We start from the raw sequence: 14,381 nt of genomic DNA on the forward strand, positions 1-14,381 counted from the left end.
TGAGCTCCTAATGGCCAAACTGGGAAAAATTAAGCATCTAAATAAAATAATAGTAAAAAGAGATAATAAACCATTGAATAGGGCTTCCCTGGTGGCACAGTGGTTAAGAATCCACCTGCAGGGGACACGGGTTCAAGCCCTGGTCCGGGAAGATCCCACATGCTGCGGAGCAATTAAGCCCGTGAGCCACAACTACTGAGCCTGCACTCTAGAGCCTGCGAGCCACAACTCCTGAAGCCCAGATGCCTAGAGCCTGTGCTCTGCAACAAGAGAAGCCACTGCAATGAGAAGCTTGCACATTGCAACGGAGAGTAGCTCCCGCTCTCCGCAACTAGAGAAAGCCCACGTGCAGCAACAAAGACTCAACGTAGCCAAAAATAAAAAAACAAAACAACAACAACAACAAAAAACCCCAAAACCAAACCACTGAATAAAATGGAAAACATGAGTTCATATTGTTATAAATGAATGAATTGAGAATTTGGCAAGGAATAGGAAATGTATATAGTTTCAAGAGACTCCTACAACATGTTAATTACAAAGGGAAAAAGAGTAGCTTCACAGTAAAGTCTAGTAAACACCACCTTTGTCAAGTGACCAAAGTGAATATCAAGAGTAATGGGAAAATTGAAATTGTGTGTCACCTAATACATTGCAACAAGAAGAACGGAGTGTTATTTCAGTCATATTCCTGCCAAACATGCATAATCTGAACCGATGTATGAGGAAACATCAGAAAAACACAGTTTGAAGGAGATTCTACAAAATAGTTGTCTTGTAATTTTCAAAAGTGTCACAATTATGAAAATCCAAGAAAAATTAAGCAACTGTTTCAGGCTAAAGGAGACTAATGAGACATAACAACTAACTAACTATTGTATGAAATTTTGGGGGGAAAAAACAAGTCAATCTGTATCTCTGAAGAAAAAGGACCTAAATTGAAATGACTGAACTTTAAAGAGCTGCTAGTCAGAAACAACACTTCTGGCACTCTGAGGCATCCAGACTGCTGGTTTTAAAAGATTTTTAATGATAATTTTATATATTAGCTCTCACTGTAGAATGATAATATTGCAATATTGCTTCTGTCTATAGAGTCTGTTTTAATAGTCAGTTAGCCTTATCATAGCAAAGTTCAGCTACCGATTTGTTTTGGCTTTGTTTACTTTCTCTAAGCTTTCTTTCGTAAGCGTTTGGGGATTTTTAAGTACTTGATTCAACAGGACTTTCTTGTATTGTGGTAATATAACCAGAGGTGTAAAGAAATCAGTAAATATTTAACAAAGAAAAGAAAATGAATGAGTACACTATTGGGAAGGGCTTATGTTACAAATACTAACTTTAAATAAAAGCCTAAATTCTTCCCATAACTCCTGATGAGTCCACAAGAATTTAATGATTGTTTTAGGGAAGAATTTTACACTGAACTTTGTGTGAATGCTAAACTAGAATTTAAATTGCCTTCAGTTTTAATGAGTAGACATTATAAATGTAAAGAAAGAAAAGGAAAAAAAGAGGAAGAAGGAATTTTAAAAGCATACAATAATGTTGTCTCTCTAACCACAAAGTTGTGCAATTACCTTTTGTTTTTTGGGTTTTTTCAAAAGGAGTGTTGACGACTCAGAGATAATGTGTAGGCAGGGACACAAATTTCTTGAGTAACATATTTAGGGGAGTTTGTTCTCTGAAGTGTTTTCAGTCAAAAGCTGTATATATTTAAATTACAGATGACCACACTAGTTGGAGTCATAAGACTCTTTAAGTCATCGCAGGACCTCATTTCTGGCCCCATTTTTTCACTGGCCTATAATGACTGTTGCATAAGGCTACATAAAATTCAACATTAACAAAAGATAGCAACAAATATATACATTTAGGGAAACTGTCCAACATGGGAGGCACCTGATGAAAAAGGGAACTTGAGTTTGAGGAGCCATTAAGTTTCTTTTTTAAAAAAAAAAAAAAAATACAAAATTAGGTGGTAAACTCCTTTTGCTATGTCCAGAGTGTCTAGTACAGCGCTTGGCTCACAAAAGACTCAATAAGTACTTGCTGACTTTAGAAAAACTTCCTCTGATATGTGTCCTTAGAGACATATTTCCCAGTCCTGATTCCCTGAGGTTCGTATAAAAATAGAACATGACCAAAATGTGATGCAGAAACAAACTTCTGGAAATATGCAGTACCAGGTCATGCTTTTTTACCCTTTCTGCCAATATCCACAAGAAAGCTACATACATGGAATTGCAGTTCCACCTTATGTAAGTTTTCACTAACACTCTGGAAACAAATGATCAGTTTAGGCATTTAGTTTTACAATTTTTGAACATAAGAGTTATCTCTCTCTCACTTAGTAGTGCTTCCTCACAAAAAAATATTCTAGAGAGTCTGGGATTTGACTTTCAAGCTCTACTAATAATAAGTAAAAGTTTTCAAAAGGATTATTTAGGCATAGTTTCGTATATTCTCTACAATAAAATTCTATGTAATAGTCATGCACTGATTTAGAGAATAATTTATTCATTCATTATTCAAAGATCTGACTCTTTAAAGGTTTCTAGTTTGAGTAATCATAATTTTCATTCAGAATAGAACAAAGCACCATTTATTTTCTTTCCAAGGCACCATTATTTTCATTTATTTATTTATTTTAAAAGAATCAATTTTATTTATTTATTTATTTTTGGCTGCATTGGGTCTTCGCTGCTACACATGGGCTATCTCTAGTTGTGGCGAGCGGGGACTACTCTTCATTGCAGTGTGCAGGCTTCTCGTTGCGGTGGCTTCTCCCGTTTCAGAGCGCGGACTCTAGGTGCGCAGGCTTCAGTAGTTGTGGCACACAGCCTCAGTAGTTGTGGCGCACGGGCTTAGTTGCTCCGCAGCATATGGGATCTTCCCGGACCAGGGCTCGAACCCGTGTCCTCTGCACTGGCAGGAGGATTCTTAACCACTGTACCACCAGGGAAGTCCCGGCACTATAATTTATATTTCTACAGCACTGTGGTTCAGAGACTGAGCTCCTGCAGACAACTACCTTGTTTGAAGCCCTGGCTTCACTGCCTGTTCACTGTGTTGTGAATTCAGTTATCTATACCTGTTTCCTTATTTCTAAAACGGGGATAGTTAAATCTATCCTTAGAAAGTGATTGTCAGGATCATATTACTATATACTACTGAACACAGTGTCTCTGACACAAAGTAAATGCTATGAAAAGTGTGTATTAAACTTTGACTGAGTTGCAAGGAAAAATGATTCCAGTTTCCAAAGTGTTTGAAGTCTTAAATCGACTTGCAGTAGCATAATTAAGTGCTAAGCTAAAATATAACATCTCTGTGTTCAGAATGAACTCAGAGTAGGAAGAAATCTGCAACTGAAGTCCTTGGAGGGGATTTTATGGAGGAGTAGAACCTGCACTGGGCTTTGAAGAATGAGTAAGGATAATAACCTAGGACCTTGTGAGAACAGAAGCAACTTTGATCAAACATTTGTTTAATTTGAGGATTTCTTGGCAGTCATTCATATAAAACTATTTTGATTATTTTGTTTATACCATATATTTATATGTGTTTAAACTGCTTAATTTCTTTATAAATGGTAATACATAATCTAATCAGAGAAAATCCAATTAAATGGTAAATCCTTAATTACAGTTCTTTCAGATCTGAAGAACACACTAATATACTAACTACTAATGACTTCTCAGCATAGATATGCCTTCTTCATTCATCTTTATGGAAAACTTGTATCTGTTATACCCCTGAAGCAAGTATAATTTATCTGCTAGTACCAGACTTCACATAAGAATTACAGATGTTCAAAAAAAAAAAAAAGAATTACAGATGTTCAAAATCAATGAAGATACTGCTGCAATGTTCTGTTTAGTGTTCAGTAGGCTGTAACATACTATGAACGTTCAAAATATATAGTAATTTCAGAAAAGAGACATAGGAACCCAAAGCTGAAAAAGACCTGTTAGCAACGGTTTAGGCTGACTTCAGCCTTCTTTGTGTTAAAACTAGGAAACTAAGTCAATTCTCCCAAGGGCCTAAGTAATCCAGAGAGTTGCATTAACGCTTCCAGGAGTACCAGTTGATGTTGTTGCCTTCTTAATCACCAAACCACCTACAAAGTGGGAAAATTACATGTGTCCTCAAATGTGATTCCTAGGAGCAGGCCCACACAAGTTGAGAAACTGGGAAAGTATTGCCACAACCTCTGTCAAAAAGCTCCAGCTTTTTAAGAACACACTTTGCCCTATTTACGTTCCGCAGTAAGTTTATACAGCTTCCAGAACCATCCCACACTCCCAAGCTTTTCTATCACTGTGGGTACTACTCACTCTTGTGACTCCTTTCCTCTCCAAGTAGTGCTCTGTGCTTCACACTTTCTGCTCATCAAAACTTATCTGTTCTTTGTCTTATTCCTATAGGGTCTCGCTGCACAAGTTACCTAATTTAATAAAATAATTGTAATAGGAAATCAACAATTGCTTCCCTTCAGGATTTTACTGGAAAGTCTATTGCTAGGAGTATTCAGAACATTGAAAGCAAAGAACGCTATGTCATTCTTAGAAATTTCTCTTCTAAATGTTGACTTGGATAAATTATTTTGCCCCTAGTGAATCATGGGAGGAACAATCACTTTTATAAAGCACCAAAATGCGATGGGGAAGAGAACCACCTAGGCAAAATTTAGATCTGTTGAAATGTATTTTCAGCTTAGAAATCTATTGTTAATTTGCACAACATGTTCTGAGGCAGAATGACTTCCTAAATTTGAACTTGACAGAGAGAGAAGCAATCTGACACCTCTGTTGCAACCAGCCTATTTTCAACAGTCAGAAAAACAAACTCAAATAAAACTTATCTCAGAGTTTTTGGTAGGGTACCACTGAAAGAATGATGTCACTTTTCCTTTCTTGTGCTTTTAAAGCTCTATGAGGCCATTTCCTGGGAGATGTGTTCCTTTAGTTACAATGAACATGGGCAGGCAGATAGGTATCACAGGGATGTCTCAATGTCTGAAAATTTGCAGTTTCTGATAAGAGCCAGAAATTTCTGTTTTAAGTGGAGGCTTGGTAAGCAGCCCTGATACATGTTTACTAAATTGATTTAATTACTGCTGATTTTCACATTCTGTTTTTGAGTTGAATCCTAAATATTTGACAATTTTAGAATGTGGAATTCACAACCAACAAATAAAGAAGCCATCTTTGCAAATTTCTCCAACATTTTAAAAAACAGTAATAAGCATTTTGAATTTTATAGTAAGCACTTGTTTCAACAAATTGGGCTGTTGTCTCACTGGGAAGAAGCTTTCTGCTAATTGGATGTCTTGGCTCTATAACTTTTATGATGAAAAATGGTATAATGTTTTAGGTATCTTTTGCCAAGAAAATAACTACAGAGTAATACTAAGATGGAATGGACTGTTTGGGAAATGATTCTTCAAGATACAAATGCTTACAGGTAACATCCTTTTAATAAATTAAGTGGCAAAAAAGGAACATACATATCACTGTGGCTGAATAAGTTGCATAATTTTCAAGGTCCAAACAAGAAAATAAAAAAGAGATGAGTGACTATTATGTGTTTGATGTCAGTGAATTAAAATGTATTATAAAGATAGTGAATATATTTTTAATATGCATATTTCAGCTCCTGTCCCTGGGTAACACATTAAGTGAGAATTAGAAGTGCAAGAGATTTATTAGGGATAAGGCCTGTGAAAGATAAAGGAGAGAGAACAGAAGTCAGCTTGTGATGAAGGTCTGACACCTGTGAGAGGAGGGAGGGAAGAACTGAGAAATGAATAGGAAGAACTTTGGACTATGGTGCAGCTCTGAGAGTCTTGGCCCTTCCAATGGAGAGCTGCAATACAAAGATTGCCAACCGAGGAGTTCTGTTTCTGTTACTGAACCAAACTTAGGTCTGTTCACCTGATGCGCTGCAAAGCCAATCTATTGGTGTTGGGTTGTCGTGAAGGAAAGCACAGAGTTTACTGCAAGGCGCCCTACATGGAGCCAGGTAAGGAGACGGGGTAGCTCATGCTCAAAAGACCGGAACTTCCTGGTGGCTTTCAGGGATGCTTTTTAAAGACAGTGTGGGGGACTTCCCTGGTGGTCCGGTGGGTAAGACTCCACGCTCCCAATGCAGGGGGCCTGGGTTCGACCCCTGGTCAGAGAATTAGATCCCACATGCACACCGCAACGACGAGTTCGCATGACACAACTAAAGATCCCGTATGCTGCAACTAAGACTTGGTGCAGCCAAAATAAATAATAAACAAATAAATTACAAAAAAAAAAAGACAGTGTGAGGGAGAGGCTTAAGGGGTGTATAATCAGCTCGTGCTCAATTCCCTGATTTGTTGATGATGAAGTAACAGGATGATGTTTTGGAAATCTCAATCATCAACCTTCTGGTTCCAACTGGTGTGGGGTCTACATGCTAGTGGTCAGCAGGTGGTTAACTTTCTCCACCTGGTAGGGTTTTTGGTATCTGCAAAGCAAATCAAGGATATGGCTCCGGATATTATCTCTAGCCCTTGAGGAGGAACTAAAGGTCCTTGACTTTGTTTTATGGTTAAACTATTATTATTTTGTCTTGCATGACTGTTTTCTTTTGTTTCTGCATTTTCTCACTTCTCTGATTAAATTTGATATTTTGAACCTGGGGAGGCCTAGGAGGTTAGGAGCTTTTCTACAAACAAAAGGTGGGGGACTTTGGGGTCTGTCCCTGGGAAGGCCGAGCAGGGTCCTGTTCAGTTTCACATTGGACAGAAATGGCCAGGCTCCAGGCCCCAAGCTCTGCTCAGTAGTTAGCTGCAAGCTGTCTGGGGAGAGTGTGCCCTGGGTTTGGATGCCATGACAGATCCCAAAGGTGCTGCAGCTGAAGACTCTTAGCTGATGGCACTCTTCAGCAAGTTCTTTCTTGAAAGGATCCCTGGGCAGTGCAACTATATGGACGACACAATATGCATTATATCAAACATGAGGAAGAAAATAGAAATCCATCTGAGTCAAATTTTCCCTGTTGACTAATCAGACATCAATACTATTTTGTTAAATTTGCACTTTTTTCTTTGCCAAGATGTGTGGCTTATAAGCCAACATGCTATTCTTTGATTCAGATGACTTGCTTCATGCTTTCCAACTCTGGTTCTGGTTTTTCATCCTCTTTGGATAAAAATTAATTTGTAATGCAAAGCGTCATTTGTCATCTCATGATAATATCTTATTATAGGTAGATTCCATGATTATTGAATTATGTAAGTTTTGAGTATTTATCTGACTTTTATAATATAAAAAATTGTTATTAGGGATGTAATTTTGAAACAAACATCCTAAATCTTTGCATTTCTGAATGAGTTTAATCAAAGAGCAACTCAAAGTTCCAAGGCACACTATTTAAAAAAACAAAACGTAAACAACCTATTACTCCCTGTAACCATATATTTCTGTGATAAGGAATATTGTGATACTATACAATCAAAACAAAGTATAAAAATTAATTGGAGGAAAAGGCAGATATAAGGCAAAAGATTATATATAACTTCTGATTTCTGTTTTACACGTTCATCAAAATGGCTTCATTGCTCCTTTTAACTGACTTGATAAAAGTAAATATAAATGCAAATGAGCTTATAAAATAAATGTATGTCAAAAATTAAATTTATTCTGCATGAAATATTGACATAAAATTGATTTAACAATTTTAAAATTTGGAGAACACCTCTTTTACACTGTAGATTAAAGGGATGCATTTCTTGGGGTGGAATAGAGAATAGGAGCTTTTTCAGGAAATAAAATATACTGAAAAATAAAAGAGGAGAGCTCCACAAGGTGAAATGGAAATTGACTAGTTTCTTAAAGACTTGCCTGGTTCTCTCCAAGCCATCAGTTGCTGCCACATCCCATCTTTAACTTAGCGGGATTCTCATGTGAGTGGGAATTGTAGCAGGCAGTCTCCTCTTCAATCCTCAAATCAATGCTGTCAATTTTTTGTGAAATCAAAGGCATATCCTTCTTAGCAATTGCTTCAAAAAACGGAAAGGACTATACAATGAAAACTAAGTCTCTCTTCTTCTGGCCCCTACTTACCCAGGTAATTTCCTGGAGAGAGTACGAAACAAAACCCAAACCAAAACAAAAAACAACAACACAACCAAACCCTAAGTTATTAGCTTTCTTGGTACATATACAGTAACTACAAAAAAAAATTCATTTAGAAAATTTTAGTTTCTTGTTTATTCTTTCAGAGATATTCTATATATTTGAATATATACATATACCCATAAATCTTTATCTTCCACACTATTAAGCGCATGTTATTCACATTGTTCTAGACCTTGCTTTTTTTCACAGTATAGCTTGGTGATTGTTCCAGATTAGCACCTAGAAATCTGCTTCATTTTTATTTCAATAGCTGCACAGTATTCCATTGTATGGGTATGCCATAATTTATCTAACTGGATTCCTATTGATGGACATTTGGGTTGTTTCTAATCTTTTGGTATTATAAACAACAGTGCAAAGAATATACTTATACATGCATTATTTCACAAATGTATGAATAAATCTGTAGGATAAATACCTTTCTCTTTTTTTTTCTTTTTCTTGTATCAAGTTGTTCTTTTTCTTTTTTAAAAAATTAATTAATTAATTTAGTCTGCATGGGGTCTTAGTTGTGGCACGCGGGAATCTTCGTTGCAGCATGCAGGCTCTTTTAGTTGTGGAATGCAGACGTCTTAGTTGTGGCATGCAAACTCTTTTTTTTTTTAATTTATTTATTTGGTTACACTGGGTCCTACTTGCGGCAGGCGGGTTCCTTAGTTGCAGCATGGGGGCTCCTTAGTTGTGGCATGCATGTAAGATCTAGTTCCCTGACCAGGGATCGAACCCGGGCCCCCTGCTTTGTGAGCACAGTCTTACCCACTGGGCCACCAGGGAAGTCCCAAGTTTGTCTTTTTTTAAATGATTTGTAGGAGCTGTATATTCATATAAAGGAAGCTAGCCTTCTATGTATAAGTCCCTAATTTTTCAAAGTTCATGTTAAAAGTGGGTTGAGGGAATTCCTTGGCGATCCAGTGGTTAGGACTTGGTGCTTTCACTGCTGGGGTGGGATTTGATCCCTGGTCAGGGAACTAAGCTTCCACAAGCCGCCTGGCGTGGCCAAAAAAAAAAAGGGGGTTGAAATCTTTCTATACTGACTTTTCATTTTCTTACTATGAATGTACATAGTATAAGGGAAAGAGGGAATTGTGTAGCTCTCCAGTGAGGATTATCTGTTGAAGTTTCCTTGTTTAAAATATTTCCTTTATAGTACAGTAAATTATTATCTAAAGGATATATAAAATTTTTACAGTGATGGCCCTATGAAATAAAATAAAACTTTTAATATTTGTCTACTACCTGTGCAAACTTCTTTTCTATTTGATACTTCGTCATTTTCAGTAATTTGTCTCTTTCCTGAATGCCAGCCTTAACAGCATGTTACATTAAGAACTTGACAACATAGAAACATTAAAGTTGGGCCTTTTGTAACATAATTCCCACAGACAGATGCAAAGCTGTAATACAACCCAGTATTTCAGGAGCAGAGAGCACTATTCTGTAATATTTGATAAGAGTTAAACCCTACTGAACTACAGGTGCTTTTGTTGGCATTACAGCAGTTGTGATCTGCAAAATCTTAAAGCAAACTTCCGATGTAGCAAGTTAAATAATATCTAAGGAGTTAGTTTAGTTTTGACTCAAGATTTTAAAAAAATGACACCATTCTATGTCCAGTGTTTACAAATTAATTTCCTTTACTTTTCAGAATTTTTTTTCATTTTGACAAGAAAAGAATGACAAAATTGCCATGTAGTAAGTGGTGCCATGTTCCTATTATGCCAGTTTTGGGGAACTCGTTAAAGAACCGAACCTTTATAAAGATGCTTATCTACTTGTACGGAACACAACCCACAAGAGATTTTCTGGACTATTCCCTAATTTGTTGGATTTTTATCAAGTTTCCTGCATATGCTCATTTACTCACACTTAATTAGTCATAATTCTCCTTTAGAAAAGGCTTGTTTTAAGGGAAGCACAACAAATGTGATATCTTTGCATCTTATAAATACCTAGTCTAGGGTTCCCTTACGCCTGTCATGTTTCCTCATTTCAAAACTTAAAACAGTGTTAGACTGTGTTTTTAAAATGTTGGGTTTGTTTTGCAAATACAGGAAAAGCAACACTTCCTAATTTGCTTAGATGGGTGCCCGCATAATTTGGAATTATATCAACTCAAGATGAGTATTGTTGTTGTAACAATAGGAGTGATCATGTTATACGTGTGTGCATACACGTATATTGTTGTTGTAACAATAGGAATGATCATGTTATACGTGTGTGCATACACGTAGATGCCTGCATGTGTCTGTGGTGTGAGTGTATATAGTTAATCTGATACAGGATTTTAGAGAACTAGTATGAAAGTCAATTCATTCTTTAAATATTGCGACAGAGAGACTGAACTAAAGTGAACATACCCGGTTCTACTAAGCACATTTCCTCTCTTTTAGTTATTGATTAACCTATTTCCCCTAACTGGAAAAGTGGTAGCATTTTCAATTCTTTAAATCCTTGAGTTAGGATTTATTAATAAGAATATTTTTCATGGGAGCATGTTATTTCCTAAAATGGTGTTTTAAAATTAGCTACATATAAGTTCAGTCTTTTAGATACTTAATAGTTGCTAATAGTCATCATTTATGTTATAATTGTCCTAAAAAATTAGACTATTGATCTAGCCCAAAATTCTATTCTATATTGGAATTTCCCTTATAATTTCTGTGATAAATAGTCAGCTTTTTGTTTTTCTCTTAGTTAAGAGAATGCATGGGAAAGCACCTCATACTGTTTCTGGTACAATTAATTTTTTTGCTAAAAGCATTTTTAAAATGAAGACATTTTACCAGTGGATAATCATTAACTTTATTCAAAGATTTACCATAAGGTTCTTCTTTTCCTGATTGTTTATATGTTTTACTGATTATGTGAGTAAAATATGCTTATTTTTATAAACCCAAACAAAACAGAAAGTTAAAGTGCACTATAATCCCACTTCTCAGTAATAATTACTATTAACAATTACATTTATGTAAAATACATATATATTTGAATACATATAAATGTTAATATATTATTTTTTATTTTACAGAAATAAATCATATGTAACAACATTTAAGACCAATGTATCTTAGATATCTTTCTCTGTAAATAAAAGTAGATTTTTTTCTTTTTTAATGCTGCAATGTTTCCATTGTATGGCTGTAACACAGTTAGTTATCCAAACTCTCTAAGACATACATTTCTTTTCCACATTTTAACATTTCGGAAATCAGGATGCTGCTTATATTTTATAATCCATGATGTTTTAGAATTACTATCCACTAGGCAGCATTTGTGACCTGGCTGTCTTTGCCTAGTTGTTTTTGTGAGTTTAGTTATAATTGTTCAAACTGCCATCACTTTAATTCAGTTACGTGCATTGTTGGTGCTATAGGTGTTGAGTTTAATTGCTGCTTAAAATGGGAAAAGATGGCACTAGTATTTTTCATTGAAACAAAAATTTATTGACAGAAAGGCACAGACACAGAACAGCAGGGCATAAATTTGATATTTGGTAAATATTTGTCATTCAGGAAATAAATGTAATTCCATTTTTTTTGCAAAGGAACAAATTCTTTATGAGATGGAAGAAAGTAAGCTACTCATAAATAATGAAGATATGTTTCAATTTATTATGAAGATGTATGCAAAAATATTGCCTTTTATAAGCCAAGCAATGCAAGTGAGAGCTGGAGAACATGCCAAATTACTGAAAACTGATGAAATATACTTCAGAGTAATGGGAGGCTGGCATGACCAATTCATACACCTCGCAGGACCATTCTTAAGGCATTGTGTCATAGTTTAATTGACAGCAATTTTTCTTTCTTACTGACCCATAAAATACTAATGATTGTTTTTTACTATCAACCATGGCTAAGATTAGATGAACCACGGTATCTACAATGACTAGGATGTTCTGTGCTGAAGACTTTATATAAATTTTCTACATACTTTTTTCTGACTGAATTTTTAAGAATAGACTTTGTTTTTTAGAACAGCTTTAGATTTACAGAAAATTGAAAACATAGTACAGAAAGTTCTCATATATTTCATACCCAGTTTCTCTTATTATTAATATTTTACACTGGTATGGTACATTTGCTACGATTAATGAATCAGTATTAATATATTATTATTAACTAAAGTCCATGGCTTATTCAGATTCCTTTAGCTTATAATGCCTTTCTGTCCCAAGGTCCCATCCAGGGTACCATAGTACACTTATTTATTATGTCTTCTTTGGCTTTTCTTGGCTATGATAGTTTCTCAGACTTTCCTTGTTTTTGATGACCTTGAAAGTTTTGTCAATTATTTTGTGGGCTGCACCACCACTGGAACTTGTCTGATGTTTTTCTCATGATTAGACTGGTGTTATGGATTTTGGGGGAAGAAAACCACGGAGATAAAGTGCCATTTTCATCATATTATATCAAGGATACACAGTAGCCATGCAATTTATCATTGTTGATGTTGACCTTGTTCACTTGGGTGAGATAGTGTTTGTTAGGTTTCTCCACTATAAAGTTACTCATCCCTACCCTCACACCTTTGGATACTGTCCTCTTGAAAGGAAGTTACTATGTGCAGCCCACAGTTAAGGAGTGGGAAGTTATGGTCCATCTTCTCATCGATGGAATATCTACATACATTTTTTGATTCTTCTGCATGGGAAATTTGTCTCTTCTCTCCCACTGTTTATTTATTTAATCATTTATTTACATCAGCATAGACTCACAGATATTTATTTTATACTCTCTTATAGTCCAATATGATTTTATATATTTTGTTGCTTAAAATGTTCCAGATTGCCCATTGAGAGCTTTTTCAGTTGGCTCCTGTGTCTCTTTGACATATCCCTCATCAATACGGGTTTTTTGTTTTTGTTGAGCACGTCTTTCCTTCTTGGCATCTAATTGAATTCTTACAACAATTCTAAGAGGTAGGCTTTATTATCTCCTCAGCTACAGATGAAGAAATTGAGGCTTTAAGAGATTAAGTAGCTTGCCCAAAGTCACATAGGAAACAAATGACAGGATTTGAATTTTGCTCTGTCTGAAAGTTTTAATAACTTTTAATATATTATGCTGATATGTTAAATTGTAGTAAATTACATATCCTTTTATGAAAAAGAATTCTGCAATCATAATTTGATGGATACATGCATTACTATCTTTGTTTTGGACTAAGAGGGGAGAAATGTATCTACTGGAGTCAAATACATAACTTTTGGAATCCCATAAGCCTGTGGATGTCTAACTCATAGTTCCAGTTATCTATGGCTCAGGGCTTGCCCACCCTCCTGTGGGAGTTGATTTTCTCTTCTATGGAGAGGTGACTTACTGCAAGCCCTTGTAGTAGAGTATGTCAGGCTGTAATGTTGTTGCATTGTCTTAAAGGAATATATTCCTTTCATTCATCTGACAAGGTTTTATGAGAATCTACTGTTCTGGTGGAGCTTACATTCCAGTGAGAGGAGACAAAAGAAACATGTATGTAAGTAAATGAACATGATATTTTTAGAGGGTGATAAATGCTAGCGGAAAGCCAGTGTGACCAGAATGCAGTGATTGAGGGGTATCCGGGAGGGGATGAGGTCAGAGAGGTAGGTCTGTGGCCCTTGGGAAGGAGCATTTGTGTCATTCTCATTTCATTGGTTGGCTTAGGAAGCTTTCGGGAACGAAGCTCCATGGTCTCCCTGACTACCCACAGATCTTACCTCACACCACTCTTTCCCTGATCTCTTTTCCCTGGCCACACTGGCCTGGCTCTTCCTGAAATATGTCAAGCTCTTTTTTGCCTTTGGGTCTTTACATTTCTTATTTGATCAACCCAGAAGAAAAAAACAAAAATCAAAACCACTATTCCTCCACATAATGATGTGGCTCCCTCCTTCATATTATTATTTGAGTCTCTGCTTAAAGCCATCTCCTTGGACATCCTGTTTAAAAATGCTTCCCCCCCAACCCCTACCATCATGTCTCCACTCCAGTCTCCAGGCTCTCTCTATGTCTTTCTCTTGCTTTATTTTTCTTCAGAGCATTTATTGCTACCTGACATTATTTATTTCTTGTTTATATTCTGTCAGCTCCACTACAATGTAAATGCCACACATGGACACAGAGTTTGTCTGTTCTGTACATCACTGCTTCATACCCAGTGCCTAGAAAATTGTCTAGGACATAGCGGGTAATTTTATTAGTTATCTATTGCCATGGAACATAT

This window comes from Leucopleurus acutus (assembly GCF_964270905.1).
Source record: "Leucopleurus acutus genome assembly, chromosome: 8".
In the NCBI taxonomy this organism is placed as follows: Eukaryota; Metazoa; Chordata; class Mammalia; order Artiodactyla; family Delphinidae; genus Leucopleurus; species Leucopleurus acutus.